The sequence below is a fragment of the Vidua macroura genome, chromosome 1 (assembly GCF_024509145.1).
Source record: "Vidua macroura isolate BioBank_ID:100142 chromosome 1, ASM2450914v1, whole genome shotgun sequence".
Classification (NCBI taxonomy): Eukaryota; Metazoa; Chordata; class Aves; order Passeriformes; family Viduidae; genus Vidua; species Vidua macroura.
This window is the reverse complement of record NC_071571.1, coordinates 64,800,010-64,815,662: the sequence shown is the minus strand read 5'-3', so window position 1 is coordinate 64,815,662 and position 15,653 is coordinate 64,800,010. Positions and strand designations below refer to the sequence as shown.

The 15,653-nt window shown below is 41.5% G+C and overlaps 1 protein-coding gene across 3 annotated transcripts in view; it reads right to left on the bottom strand.

Annotated features, from left to right (window-relative positions):
- JARID2 (jumonji and AT-rich interaction domain containing 2) overlaps nucleotides 1-15,653 on the bottom strand; it is a 211,030-nt gene that overhangs the window by 137,131 nt on the left and 58,246 nt on the right. Inside the window, exon 1 of one of the 3 annotated variants that reach the window (XM_053989582.1) lies at nucleotides 4,683-4,702. The exons of the other annotated variants lie outside the window; for them this stretch is intronic. The gene's annotated coding sequence lies outside the window, so the exon portion shown is untranslated. Of the gene's footprint in view, nucleotides 1-4,682; nucleotides 4,703-15,653 lie in introns of those variants that run through there. 3 annotated transcript variants of the gene reach the window in all.

Sequence of the window (15,653 nt, the reverse complement as noted above, 5' to 3'; positions counted from 1 at the left end):
GTGCCATACCACCTTGGGACCAGGGCAGTGAAATTTCACTTCTCAGGGACAGAGACTTGCTTATCCCTTCAAACAAATGTGTGCCTCCAAATGAACTCTGCAGCACGCAGTCCCAAGGGCCACCATGACTGAATGGCCACTGTGTCTGAGTGCTAGAAACCAACCCCACTGCCCAAGCCCACCACTGCTCTGCTCCCAAGCCCAGTCGCGCGTGGCAAGGAGAGGCAGGGCACCCATCCCGCTGAGGCATATGCTGTTGGGGAGGGAGGCTCACAAAAACTTGCCCTATGCACACAAGAGCCCCCCCCTGCAGAGAAGTCCAAACTGGAACACGGGAAACCAGCCCAGAAAGGAGGAGATAAAATGGCTTCACTTGATTTTTACTTTGTTTTCCCTACTCTCCCTCTTATCTCTATTGCCACACATAGGCAATAAAAGGAGTTCGAAACCAAAATCAATTAGTAAAGAGAACCACCATGTCTCCATTTTAGCCAAGAATCTTACATGGTCCAGCTGCTGCATTTAAGAAATAAAGGTGGGGTTGCTTAATTACTCATTTATCAGAATCAGCTTTGGACACTGCTCTGGAAGCATGGGCACTCTCCCATTCACTGTCAGGGAAAAGGCAGGATGATACTCTCAGAAAAGCTTCCCCAACTGCCACACCAAGTGAAACTCAAGTAAAAAATTCATCATACACACTGTGTTCACAGACATAAATCTGAGCTACTCAACAAGTTGCTTTGTGAGCAACTGAATTAGTGAGATCTGACTGCATGTGAACTCCTGTGCTCAGCTTCCCCAGTACCATGCTTGCTGCTGGCCAGCACACAACACCCAGTGGCCAGGAAGGGCCACCAGCCTTCCTCCCACTCCTCAGTTCAGCTACACCACTTGGAGGAGTTACCTTTGTAAATCCTGCCCCTGTGTGCAATTTCCTGGGCATCTGCTGATAGATTACAAACTGGCTGGTGAAGGGCAGAAGGGTGATGGGAGCATGCTAGTCTACTCCCCACGCATGATACCCTCTTCCTTCATTGGAATCCTTGCCTTGCTGCTCCATGCATTCAGCCTCATGCTGGCTATCATCTCCTCAGGCCCTTCACCAACTTTCCTCCTTGCTAACAGAGCACGCTGGATTTCTGCTCATGTACTCCCAGTCTCCATTGAAAACAGCATTCAAGATGTCTGTGAAGCAGCTTACACTTTGTCGTAATTTTCCCAGATTTTCTTCCAAAGGCTTGGCAGGCATCTACCAGCATTACGCCTCCAGAAGAGGAGGAGATGAAGAGAGGAAAAGCATGCAATTGCTAGAAAGCTCACAAAACCAATGAAACTACCTCAGCTCATCTGATCTCAGCATTATCTCTCCCCTACAGAACAGACTCTTGGTCCAGCCCAAAATAATCCAATAGCACAACTGCAAACAATACCTGCAACTGTGTACTCTTACAAATATCTGCAAACTAAGTCAAAGATCTTACAATTTTATGAATGGAAGCCACAAATTTCCAATAACTTCACCATATTTTTTGGTGTGTACTTGTCTAAATGCAATTTATGGCTGTTGCTATTTTAGTTTCAGCTTGTGTCAAGTCCAGCTTTCTTTTCCTTCTCAACAGAAGGGGAGAATACAACATTTGAAATATTACCCTAAGTTTCTGAGTAAGGTGACCTAATCCTACAAATCAAGTACTTGAAAACCAGTGCTCCTTTTTCCAATGTTTCCTGCATATTCTGTATCACCTGACTCACCTTTATGGACAACGTACAAGTATTAGAGGCATCTTAGTCTATCTAAGAGGGCACATGCTTATATAGTCCTTAATAAACTGAACACACAAAAAAATCCACCACAATAATGATATCCACTTCAAAATGCATCACAGTGCTGAGGTCAAAGAAACCGGTCAGCTATAGAGAGAGGGCTCTTATTCTTGAACCTGGATGAAGTGGAAAATTAAATCAAAATACCAGGACATCTGTAAGGTGGACTTCACGAATACTACATATGAGGAATCTGATGTTCTTTCTGTCTTGTGACAACTATCACAATCATATTACTTCTCATAATTTTTTTTTAAGGTTTCAGAGCTGTTGTGACAAGACAGTTTCTGGACAGGATTATCCAAGAAAGTCAACTAACACAAAACTGAACAATGTGTGTGTGTAACACATCTGAAAACAACCTTCTAGAAGGAAATATAAAATAAATGGTTTTCATCAAATTGTGGTCTCCAAAAGGGAGGATACATGGGGCTGCTTTCAGTGCACTGATCAGAAGAGTGACAAGTGACATCAGAATCGGCGTGCAAAGCTCATTACCTGCTTTCCAGCACCTACCACAATTCAATAAATTTCCACTTCCCATAGGCACTGTGGAAATTCTGAAGGCCTTTGTAACAAAACAAGGATTCATTTTTCAGTTATGACGGGTCCAAACAGATTTCATTTCCGCAACACTGGAAATGTAGGGAGCCACATCTCAAGCAGTCATACTAGCAATTTGACATTCAACAACAAACACTGCAAATTCACCAGGTATGATTGACTAAAAACTCAAGCAAGCAAACAGCCAGCTATCTAAAAATAAGTCTTTTCCATTCTGTAAAAACTCACTGTTTCCAAAAGTACACCTTGAGTATATAAAAAAGATTTTTTAAATTATTGAATAAGAATTTAAATCAAGAACCACCATGTCTAGCTGAAATGTAAGGTTTTATTTCTGTAAATCATATTTCTCTTCCCAATCCTTTTACCAAGAATAAATTATTCAAATAATCTAAAAAAATGCCTTCCCCTCCCCTCCCTCCCCCCATTCACTCAAAAGGTAAACAGCCTTGAGCAATATTAATAGATGGATAACAAGATCAGGAATCAACTGGTTAGTGTGACTGGAGAGAGAAGTAAAAAATCTGGGGAAATGAGGGCATCTATCAAGGCCAGAGAGAAGTTAAATATAATCTGTTTCAAGATCTCCTTTCCTTCTGTCCCCAGCTTGAGCTGATCCCAAACAGCAACTTTGGGGGCTTCATTGTTTGGTTTTTGTTTGGGTATTTTTGTTTTAATAAGGAAGTACTAAAACTGATTTCATGCAGCTACTCCTGACAGAACTCAGAGAAGTTCATGGCAAACCTTTTTTTTTCCTTCCATATTGGAAAATACTTGACCTGTAAGAAAATGCAGATCATCATTCCAATCTAACCTGAGAATTGAGTCTTACCTCCATGCAAGGGCTGAGAGCAGAGTTGATTTCTCTTCTAGATACAGCATGAGCTCCCTTCAGACCCAGATGTATGGAAAAATTCTCTTACTGTAAGCAAACATCAACTAGTGTCTCATGCTCCTAACTAAAAGAACCTTTGATACAGACCCTCACTATGTCTGTCTGATTTTGTAAAGGTTTTTAACAAATTCAAGTAAAAGTGGCATTAAGGATGTGACAGCACGGGATTGAGTTTTAGCTACCAAACCACCATGACATGTTTTGGGTGTAGCCAGAAGGCTCATATTCCAGTTGCTCACCCACGCAAGGCTGCTGCATCTTCATGCATTTTCATGCATTTTCATTTCTTTCACGTATTTACACCTCTGCTGGTAGGCTGAAGCCAGAGCGGGCAACACCAACCTGAGCTAAAATCGCACCTTCCTGTTACTACACAGGCACATATCATTACAAATGCAATCAAGTCTGGCAATGAAGGCACAACAGCCCAACCCCTCATGTAAACAGAAGTGTAAATCATCCCCTGTAATCCACTTCATGTTTGGGAAAACTTTTTTTATGATCACTTCTAGGGCTTGCTTGGAACCATGGTTCCGTGCAGACTGGGAACTCTCCAGCCCTGGCACAATGGCTGCAGCACGAAGGCTGCTTCTCACAAGCACGTGAAAACCAGATAGGCTACAGAAATGCTCAAGATGCACCAAGGTATGCAAGAAAGGAGCTAGAGCCACAAGAGTGGCAAGAAAACTGATGGAGGTAGACACATATTTGCAAATCTGATTAATGTTCCTGCTCCTGTGAATAGCAATGCAAAGAGATTTCTTACTGTGGAAACAACATGGTTAAGAACAATGGAGGAGCCTGGGAAGTTGAGAACCAATTTAGGGATTTTGCAGTGTGTTATGACAGTCCTCTACTATCTTACTGCTGAATGACCATTGGCACTGCTAGAACAGACAGATAAAAACAGAAGTCCATAAAGCAGAGTGGAACGAATTTTGTGTTGTTACACTTCAATTCATCTGCAAATCCTTACACATGGTGTAAAATTAAAAAACTCACAGACGCACCAAGCACCACATACACATTAATCACCTTAATGGCTGGGGGTGGGAGAAGATGTTTTTCTCTTTTGTAAAATTGAAGGCATATACATCCAAAAAATGCACAGTATAAAATGATAGATTTTTTTGGAAGTCAAAGGCAGATGTCAAAGAGATTTTCATCTTTTCGGGATTTCACTGAGAAGCATATATAACATTGCCATGAAGTCAGGAGAAGCAAATATGGTGCTTATATTTAAGTAGTTCAGCAAGAAGTCAGGCTGAAGAGAAGCAGGGAAAGTGAAAAAATTATACTCCTCTTACTATACACTTGCTACTCAGAAGCAATAAACCTGACTTCAAAAAAAATTTCAAAGCAGCAATGAATTAAGAGGATATCAAAAGCGTTTTACCTGCCCAGTAACCAAACTGGCAGGAAACAGCCTGTTACAAATGCTGCATTCAGAAGTTGTTGCAGAAGGCAGTCTGGCCAGCTCTCTCCTCAGTCAGGCAGCTCCAAGGAGTCTGCACACCTATCCAGGACAGCACACTGATTACTACACACTGCACCTTAATGATTCCTGAGGATGTCTATCATATAGCTGTAGAGTGTTCACATACCAGGGCAGCATTTCCCTAGGTCTGTCTGAGAAGCAAGACAGGCACGGAGGAGTTCAGCTCAGGAGAAGCTGTTAAAGCTTTTTTTGCCTTGGCAAGTGCGACTTCATCAAGTGTACTTCGTTACATATGATTACTGCCACTGGAAATCTCGTGCACTTCAGCACTTGTGAGGCCTCTAGGTGTTGGCAAGGAAACACAGAAGGATGCACAAGATTAAAACCAGACCTGGAAGTTTGGAAAGTGCTTTTTTGAGTCCCTTGCATATTTTTCTCCCTTTGTTTAGCTGATCCAGAAATCGTGTCTGCAGGGGAGGGGGGGGGGCGTGGGGGAAGTGTTGGCATTTTCTTCTCAGGCCTTATTTCCCTTTATTGTATCCTTCCTCTCATTCAGCTGTTCCACAGGAGATACTCTTAGGTCTCACAAGTCAAGACCTATAAACTTTGTCCAACACTACACTTCTAAAGACAATTGGTGCCAGAATACTGCTTTATTTCTATAACAACTTTACTCTTCTTACCTTTTTTTTTTTTAAGCCTACCCTTTACATAAGGCTATTTGCTAGAAATAGACAAGTATTTCTAAAAAGGATACATTTCCTCTCAAGGCCTTTCCTCACAAATCCACCAAATTAGGTAGCTTATTATGAGGAATTAACCAGAAAAGCATGGTCAGTTAGAAATCCGGGTTAAAAGGAAAGACATCTGGAATCAGTCTGGTTCTTCCAGAAGTATTCTGAGTTTCCCCTAAAGCTTCAGTAACTCCGGACACTGCTTTATTAAAAAGAGTACAAATCAATCCTCAAATGTCTTTACCTTCCATCAGGAGTTTTGTGCTTAATACCACAAGAAGGCTGCTGGGAAGTCCTACTCAAAATGTTTCTGTCGGCTGGTCAGGGGGTCAGTACTGTGTAGAATCAGAGATCCCAACAGGCAGGTTGGGAAGTGGTGGCACTACTCCCTGTTCCAGCCAGGAGGCTGGGACTCTCACACAGATTTGTCACTGTCCCCCCAAGCCAGATCACAGCATGTACTGGGGAAAATCCCAGTAGAGAATGTATTTCCTCTGAAAAGACTGGCTAGTTTTGATTTTTACAAATGCTTTCATAACTCTCTGTGAAACAGAAAATACAGAAAAAGATGTATATATACACATATATATAGGTAAAAGAATTCTTATGACTGCATGGAGGAAGCATTTAAAAAAGCCTGCAGCATTTGCAACTGGCACATTGTATTTTTGACACCAGAAGGAACATAATAATCTACCTAACATCACTGCCTAAATCAGTCGGAAAGAGAAAAGGTGATAAATAGATTTTAATTACAATCTAATTATTCACAGCTTACGGCCCCCAGCCAGATCCAGCCAACCAGAAAGGTTACTCATTTGGGGCACCACAGTATGTACCCTCTTTGACAGGGTTAGTTTTACTTAGCAGCCCATGAAACAAGTAGGACAAATATAATCAATTTATTACTAGAAAAATCACAGAATTGTAAAGTATATCCAGCTGAAAGGGACCCCTTAGGATCATACATACTTTTTTCACTTTTAAATTTTGTTTTCTACAAAAACTTGTTTGAAATATTCACATCATTGCATCTGTCTGTGACACATATACTTGAGATTATTTTTCCATTCCCAAAGAGATATACTCTGTAGATGACTACTTTTCACTCAACCTGAAAGTGGTCAACTGTGTCTTTCAAGTCCAAAAAAACCCTTTCACCCTGATTAATGAAGCTAAACCTTTCCACTTCATTTTCCTTTCAGCACAGCTGCTTCTCTTATCACTCCAGCTGTACTTTCCTCGGAGCTGCAACATGATGCTCACGTCTGGAAAAGCTTAGAAATATTTATTTTTTAGCAGAGGGGTTTGGGATTTTTTTTCCACTAGATAAAAAACACCAGACTGGAATGATCCTTTACATCTTTCTTGCAAAACACTGACTGATGAATAACTCTTTATAGAATTTTACAAATTTTCAAGACCAAAATTTCTGCCTCAAGAGGTTAAAAGACTGCAAAACTTTATCAGGTAATTTCTAGAGTCACCAAGTAACAAAGAGCAGCCATGGGTAATTTTTTAAATTATTATCAAATTTATTCATTCTCAGTAAGCTTCTGTGATGGAAAATTCACTACGTGGCTAATGTACTTAGATCAAATAAAGCCAAAAAATGACTGCATCTGAAAATAATGCCTAAAAAGTTGGGGAAAATAGTCACAATTTCTGCTAGGCTTTAGAGGCTATGGGGCTCTTAGCATTTAAGTCGAGAAAAATGTTTCAAGAATCTTATGGAATACAGAACATAATGGCAGCAATTTACATTTTGGAGTTAAAAGAAAGAAGGCAATGTACATTACACAGAGAGAAAACACAAAGAAAGAATTACTTCAACAGCTATGAAAATCCCTTGGGAAAACAGTATTTCACAGTTTGAATGTGCTCTTCGTATTTCTTTCCCCTTCTGGAACGAATTACTACTTTTTTTTTTTTCTTTTTAACAAGTATACATATATAATATACACGTATGAACTGCATTTAAAATTGTTCAATAAAATTACTACATTAAAGAAACCACACACATTTCCAAGAGAATCAAGAAAGACAGACAGATCCTGTTCTCACACACCAGAAATACTGCCAGATACACAGGATTGCCCAAAGTCACAGAACAAAGAAAACTCACGCAGATGAGCAACATGTGGCAAACCTTTAATCAGGCATTTTTTCAATGCGTGCTAACACCAGCAAAAGCCAGCACCGGGAATGTCAATATTTCACAGAGCAGAACAAAACCAGTCCTGACAGCACAGGGGCATCTCACAGTGCCAGCAAACCACAGCATTGCACAAGCCAAAGAAGAAACACCTTTGAAAATCAAAACCATAAAGCATCTTGCATGACGCATTCAGATGATCTGGGATCTTGAAGAAAGAACAAAAAGAAATAATTTCTATCGTAATTCAAACAGGCAAATGGCAGGCAGCCATCCCAGACTGCCTACAGAAGACATCTATTGAGACACAGAGAGAGATGGCTCGCCAAGAGGAATTGTTTGGCTCTGCTTCTCCCAAAGGAGGACAGGTCATCCTTTTTCCCAAGGGTCTTGCCATCCCTCACCTGTGCTGAGATAGGATGGCACAACACACACACAGAGTACACAGGCACTACCCTGGCAGCCTGCATTTCCAGGCTAAGATCTGGAACCACGTAAGGGCAGCACAGTCTCCCCGTGAGCTTCAGAAGAGCCAGAGCCACCCCATGACATTCTGGTCCCTCCTCACTGGGGTCAGCTACACAACAGAGAGCCAATGTTTATGCTCCTAAATTGGGTTACACAGAGTGGTAGCTTTAGAAAGAACAAATTTTCCTGCTCCCTCCCCCACCCCCCCACACAGCTGACAGAAAAGGGGGTTGGGGAAAGTACTTCGGTATCTACAGCTAAACATGAGTCAAACTGCCCATGATAGAGAGAAATATTTCATAAAGCTACTGCTGGAACTTTTATTGTACTTTTAAAAATTCTCCTGAAGGCAAGGCTTTGTTCAGTTTTTGCTCATTAGATTTCTGCAGTTTCTACCTTATACTGGGCTATCAGACATTGTACATTGCTCTAACCCACACACAGACACATCAGCCCTGCATCAGAAACCTTAAAGGAGTGGCAAGATCAGCCTAAATCAGTTCTTGTGCTGCACCTTTGTTCTCTCTTTTTTACCTCTGATCTGGCAAGTTAAATTCTGTTTAGCCTAAGAGTCCATACTGTTACTGATTTGCATGCACTTATTAGCTGCATACGTGGATTGTCAGAGTGAACATTTTTCAAAGTGATCTCTTGAAGATTAAGGTAATTTACTTGATAAATCCATAAACATAAACTCAAAAAATACATTTAAAAGCATATTGCACTGTCAAAGCCTTCATATTATTTAGATTCTAATCTATGTATTTAAGCATTAAGTAGACCTGCATTTTCAGACTCAACATTTTCATCTTCTTCTTTTTCCTCTGCACACTCTCAGCCATACTAAATTTCTCGGTGAGAGCTTCTGCTGCCCATTAACAGCTCACTGCACAAGATCATGGAGTTATCACAGCCATTTTAGACAGCACAAAATCCAAGAACAGAGCTTTAAAAAACCCACAATGCAATGCAAAACCCCAACAAAACAGGGAACCTGATTTAGAAAAAATGGCTTAACATGCCTTATGAGCTTTTGTTTGTCTATTTTAATGAACAATGCATTGCAGGGGATGAAAGCTGATTTGTAAAGAGACACGGATGTTCCTGCACAGAAGGCAATCAGTTCCCAGTTTAATTATTCACTGTGAAAACAGAATTCCCTTGAACCATTTCAATCATGGCCCTTTCATTTGACTTAAATGTCTCACTGCGTGGCATTTGCCCCTGCCCTGGTTAAAGGATCATGTCAGAAGTCTTGCTGGAGCCATGAGAGAAGCAGGACGACCTATTGCACAGCAAGGTTAAAGACAGCAGCGCTCCATTTACTTCTCTACTGCTTATTATGTTGCACACTTCTGCCATTTAATTTCTACCCATACGTAAGTGGCTTACGCATTCCTTCATTAAATCCACCTGCCTACACTTTGCAAGCATTTTACCTTTTCATCTCAATTGCTTTAATTCCACCTCCCCAACTACTTTAAAATATATAAAAAAATCCATCCCTCTATTCATTGCATGATTCATTTCCGGCCAGCTTTTTATTCCGTCAGTATTCTGAGATGAGCAAAATTAAACAGTTTTAGAGCTGACATCAGACCACCGAATTCTGTAAGAACAACAGAGAAGTTTCATAATTGTATTTCATTCTGTTCTGCACTATTTTATTTTGTTTCTGCCTGACTATTGTCACGATTTAACAGAACATGAAAAGGTTTGCGAGAGCCGGGCTGGATGATGCACATGTCTTTTTTCCTCAGTAGTTACAGTTAATTTATAACCCAGTAACATGCATGTCTCGTTCAGATTATTCCTTCCAACGTGCATTACTCAAAAATTAATTTTATCTTCCAGCAAGCTGCCCACAGAGCCTGCCGGGGCTGTATATCACACAGGAGGGAGAGGAAGGAAGACACTTATTTGGTCTCTGGGCTACAGCTTGTAACTGCATGTCCACAGAATCCAGCAACAGCACAGGCTGCTGCAGATAAGAAGAGCGGGGTGTGCTCCAAAGCCGCTCTGAAACAAGCAAGCTTTATGGTCCCTCCATGCCTTTTTGGTGGAAGCAGGGATGGAAGAAGGCACACTGCAGAGATGGGGCTCCAGGCTGGCAGGAGCCTCGCAGATGAAGAGCCCCTGGCCAAAGGAGCCACAAGCTGTCAGGGGCTTGTTGATGTGATGGGGTCCGAGCCCCATTTATAACCTTAATCCCAGTCAGTTTTAAAGCAGGTGAGCTTGGTGTGTTGTTTTTTTGGTTAATTTTTTAAAGTAAATCTGTGTATACGCTTGCACAGCTCTATAAATAAAAACCATGTGCATTTATCTCCAATTAAACTCCTGTGTAAATTTATATGCAAATTAAGTGCAACCCTCAGGCTGCTGGCGAGGTGCCAGTTTAGCTCTGCCCCTGGTACAGCAAATTCCGCATCGCTGATGGGATGTGACCTGCCACTTTTGAGTTTAGTCACGAGAAGGCAAGCACGATGATCCCATCCAGGGGAGGATGCAACCAGGAGGGACTGCGGGTTTCAAAACCTCTGAACACGGCGCTGTCGGAAAAAGAATGCACGTCGCTCAAATGCAAGGGATAATGAGACTGAATGTGTCATTCTGTGACAAGCAGATTTCTCTCGAGCTCCTCGCCTCCCCACCCCTGGCTCTTCAATGCTTCACCCAAGCCCACACAGTAAGAGCCAAAACCTTTTTGTAGGCTTTATATACAGGTGCAGTAGCAACACCCCTCCCAAAAAAGCCATCAGGAAGACAAGCAATATAGGGGGGAAAAAAGAAAAACCCAGATTTGAAAAGCACATTAATCTGCTTGACAAGCCACGAACCACACTGCCACTTTAATTAGAAGCAGAATCCATGGAAGTAGAGGGAACACGGAGGTGCAAGCATTTATAACAGAAAAGAGACTTGTGATTTAATGACCTCCTCTGCTAGTTTAAAAATTAATGGGGCCAAATCAGTTTAAAGCATTTTTAATACAAACCAGTCTGATATTTATCACTGGTGTTAACTGTAAGGTGGTTCCCCATCATTTCAGCAGAATAAGAAATTTGCCTTCTTTTTCATCTAGGCTGGCTCCAAAATTAATTCTTAAAGCCACCTTCTCTTTAAGATGTTTCTGCTGCGGTCCAGCACATACTGCTGACTTTCAATCTCAAACCCGTTATTTAGGATGACTCTTCCCTGTCTTGCTGCTTTAGGCACAGCCTGGGAAGGGAGATTGGGAAACCCCATCCCACCTTCAGACTGTAATGCCAGAGGAGCTAGGTCTCTGCACACCTGCAGGTCAGGGGGTTTTTTCCTCCTCCTCCTCACAACACTTCTTGCTCTGAGGGGCTTTTTTCCTTCCAGTGGTTCTTTTTAAGCCAGGCCAATGCAATGCTCTGTTCCACAGAGCAGCCCAAGAAGTAATTTGTGGGCACAAGTGGGAAGCAGCAGACACGGGGCTGGATGGACACGGACAGACAGATGAATGTTACCCACCTAACCTTGGGGAGACACCAAAGCCCCTTGCAAAGAACTGGGCACTTCCTTGCATTAAAACATGCCTTTAATTTAGAGTTTGCCATTTACCACCAGAACCATGGAAAAAGGGAGGAAGCACAGCAAGTGATAGCCTTACGGGGGGGAAATCTTTCTGAATGTGGCATTTCTGTAGTGCTTTGAAGGCAGGATCAGCCTGGAGAGATGCATGTGCCAAGTATGTGGCTTTCCACATAAAACCTTCCAGAAAAAAACCCACACCCATCTTGCAAACACTGGTAGATGGCAAGGTGATAGAAGAGTCACAGTTGCAACACACAACACTGAGTGCTCTTATTCCTCCTGCCTTGTCACTTTGGTTTGGTCTCAAAGAGAAAAAATATTAAAGTAATCATCTGCACATCACTCTTTCTCAGAGAAAAAATATACCTTATTCCTTAGAAAAGTAATTGACTAAATTGGGCATACAAAGTTTTAGGATAGCAGGTTAAAACAATGAAAAACTCAGCCAACTGCAAACAAATGTTAATTTCCTTTGGACAGGTATGTAACAACCTATACAGTCTAAAGACTAATGTTACAACTTTAAGTAACTCTGTCAAACCTAGTTACCAAGACTATAGAAATGAACCTCATTTATAAACTCAGGTGATTTATTTCTGAAATGTGTGAGATTTACATTTGCTTCCTTAATTCTGAGGATCAAATTTTCCTGAGGCATATGAGCCATTTACAGAGAAATAATCTTAATTCAAGGTGCAGCACAACTTGAGTTTTACTTCTTACAGATGCACAGTGCCCATTAAGAAATGAATAGCACAGAGGAGGCTTTGAGCTTCTGAATGAAAACCAGATTAGATCAATGCAACACATTCCTGGGGTGTACAAAGTCACTGATGAGAAACATAAATGAACTCAACCCCAAATCTGGTATTTTGCTCTCTCTTCCACCCAAGTATTGTTATGTTTCAAACCAGAGAGAAAGAAACCCATCTGCCTGTCCCAGCTATGGCGTGGGATGGACTCTGCTTCCCAAAGGGCAACTAATCTAAATGTGCTCACCCTCAGCACACCTGAAAACCTCTGTGCAGCTGCCTGTACTGCATCTGTAAAGCGGCGAAATTAAACCTATACAAGTCTATTAAATGGCAGCAAGTAGTTAAGCTGCAGAGAAATAGCCCATTATACCACTCCACTTAGCAGGTAAATGATCTTACCTCCTCCACTTGCTTCCTTGGAAAAACATGCAGAGCTGAGAGGAGGAAAAGCACAGGGAGAGCAATTTTTGGCAGTGACAACTGTCAAAGGGAGTTTGGTTTGAAAAGAAATATTAAAAGCTTTTCCCCACTTGAACCTTAAAGGCATGGAGAATGCTTCATGTTATGTATTAAAGCAACATCTATTTTTCAAAACCTAAGAATATAGTATCAGTAAATACTGCCTCAGGGTTTACATCAATTTCTTGCTTATTAATTAATTGGCTTGTTAATACAATAATTTGCAGGCCTGTACTGCCTAGTGAGCTCAAGGAGCCTGTGTTCTCCCTGCCAAGATCAATGTGCATTAGTCTAAACTCTCTGATGGAGAGCAGACTCTACTTCTGTCAGAGATAACTGAGAAGCGACAGTAACTGTTAGAAACATCTGCTCAATATTGGAGGGACAAACGAAAAACAAGGCATATAGTTTGACTCCTAAATGCCATCATTTAAAGGGTCAGATGAAACACAATTTTCAAGATCAGTAAAAAAAATGGGGGCAGAGGGAACCCCAAAAATGTAACACATACAAAAAAGCCCTTCCTTTGCCAGCAATGCTATCAGTGAAATGTAAAAACAAGAGATCTACAACATCTTGCAGATCAGACATAAAACCCCCCGTAACTCCTAGATTCTTTATAGTCTGGACCTCTAGATAACATGAACCTCACATTACTGAAGTGTATCAGTAGAAAACACTCACCTGGCTGCAATGTGAATACAAATAATCCATCTTTAAAGAACTTCACCAACACACAAGCTTTGTTCTTTGGGTCACATTAACATTAGCCCAATTAGGTCCTGTCACTAAGCACAAACCAATTCCCAAATATTCGTGGATAAATTTAAGAGGGGTGAGGATGTGGCATATTTATGCATTGTTTGCCCCCTCTTTTATGAGTGTCCTTAGATCTTATCAAGTCCTCTCTTATCAGTTCAAACTAGCCACCCCCACTGATGAACAGAATAAAATACAAAACAGCCTTCCAGAAATCAACAAGCTTAAAATCCACTTGTTTACAATTGTTGCTTGCAGCTGGGGATTTTTTCCCCCATTAATTCATTCATTTACATAAACACCTTTGGAAGGAAAGCTTCCAGGGATGCTAAAACTTATGGTTATGGTTTCATGCTTCACTTAAGCTGATCAAAAAGCAGGTTGTTGGTGACAGGGGCACTCCTGCTCTGGACTGCAATATTCCTACATTTATCTGTAGCCAAATGCTGACAAATGCAGGACAAACTGCCACTGAGGAGGAGAGAAGCAGATCTCAAGCTAGCATATATCAATCGGGATATCACATCCCAAATCCTACACCACCAATCCTTGCACCTTTTCCCTTTGATTCCCCCATCCAAGCCCCAACCAAAATGAAATTCCAATCAACTCATACAGCACACCTCCATGCTGCCTTCTGCTTATTTTATCTCCAGCAGCAGGCAGATGCTTTCTAGGTCAATTCCCCAGTACCAAACTGCCAAAGAGGAAGCAGTGTTTTTTCAAGGCCTCGGCGTTCATAACCTGCAGCCATGAAGGGAAAGCAGCACATGGGAAAATCTAGAGCTGGAGTACATGGGGCAGGCAGCATTCTTCCAGCTGACCCATCCTGCAGGGGTATCCTGTCAAAAGAAGAAATCTGGGAGTCTGGATATGGGTTGCAGAACCACGTAACTGTTGAGAAAAAGCTGACAAAGAAGAAGCATGTGCAGATTTGTCTGAAAACACCTCTCTACAAATGCCTGTATATACATACAGTTATCTGCTCAACAGGCTCTCTTTCAGATTATAGGGGGAAATAACAACTGCAGCCTGCTATCAACATTTTCATCAACAGCAGAGCAGGAATTAAAATATCTACCCAGATTTTAAACTCGAACTTTTCCAACTCTGGTCACACAAAACAAGCAGATTTCTTTGCCATGAGAATCAAAAATGTAACTCACAGTTTTAAAATTATTCAGTGGTGAATAAATTCCTCCTAACTGCATGTCAAACTTTAGTTTCCAAAAGGTAATTTTATGGATGAGGCCAAAAATAATTTCTAATATGAATTTCAAAGGACATCACCGCAAAAATCAATTATGAAGTCAATGCACAGAAGCAAACATGTTGGTTCTACGGTATTTCCATTATCTTCTTCCCTATGAAAACAAAGAACATACAAAAAACTGTAGATTGTCCTCGATTTCAGTCCCTCTAGGCCAGTGCTTCACTAGATAGTGCAGGGACCAAACACAAGTTGCTTTACTTTTGGAATACTGTAAGACAAGATGCAGGAGCTCTTTCACTGCCTAACTGGAAGAAGGGGTGGGCCAAACCACCGGCACTTCGACACAAACTTCATGGGATGGCTCCTTGGAAAAGGACAACGAAATGGAGTGGCATTGCAGTCCACATAAAATAAACCACATTTAAGTAAGATCGAGCTGTATAAATTGGATACTGACCCCAAAGCCTTTACTGTTCAGCATGGACTTCTGCACTCATGGGAAGCTCTAGAGTTTCTGCCTCGGGTTTCAGCGAGTCAGTGAGGGAACCACCATCCCCTGATTGGAGCAGTTAACATCACCACTTATTAGCTCATAAAATCCCAGACCTCTAACACAAAAACTGCAGCCTGAATAGGACTTGGTAAAGCAACTAGAGACAAATGCCAAATGGCCAAGTCAGAAGAAAAGATGGGGGGAAAAACCCATGCTGGAGAGATGCAGCCCCTGCAGAGTCTGTGAGAGAGGGACAGAAGAAAGAAGCCAAACCATTTTGCAGTCAGAAGGAATGTATCTGCAGGTAAATACTGAGATATGAACTGATGTAGGGA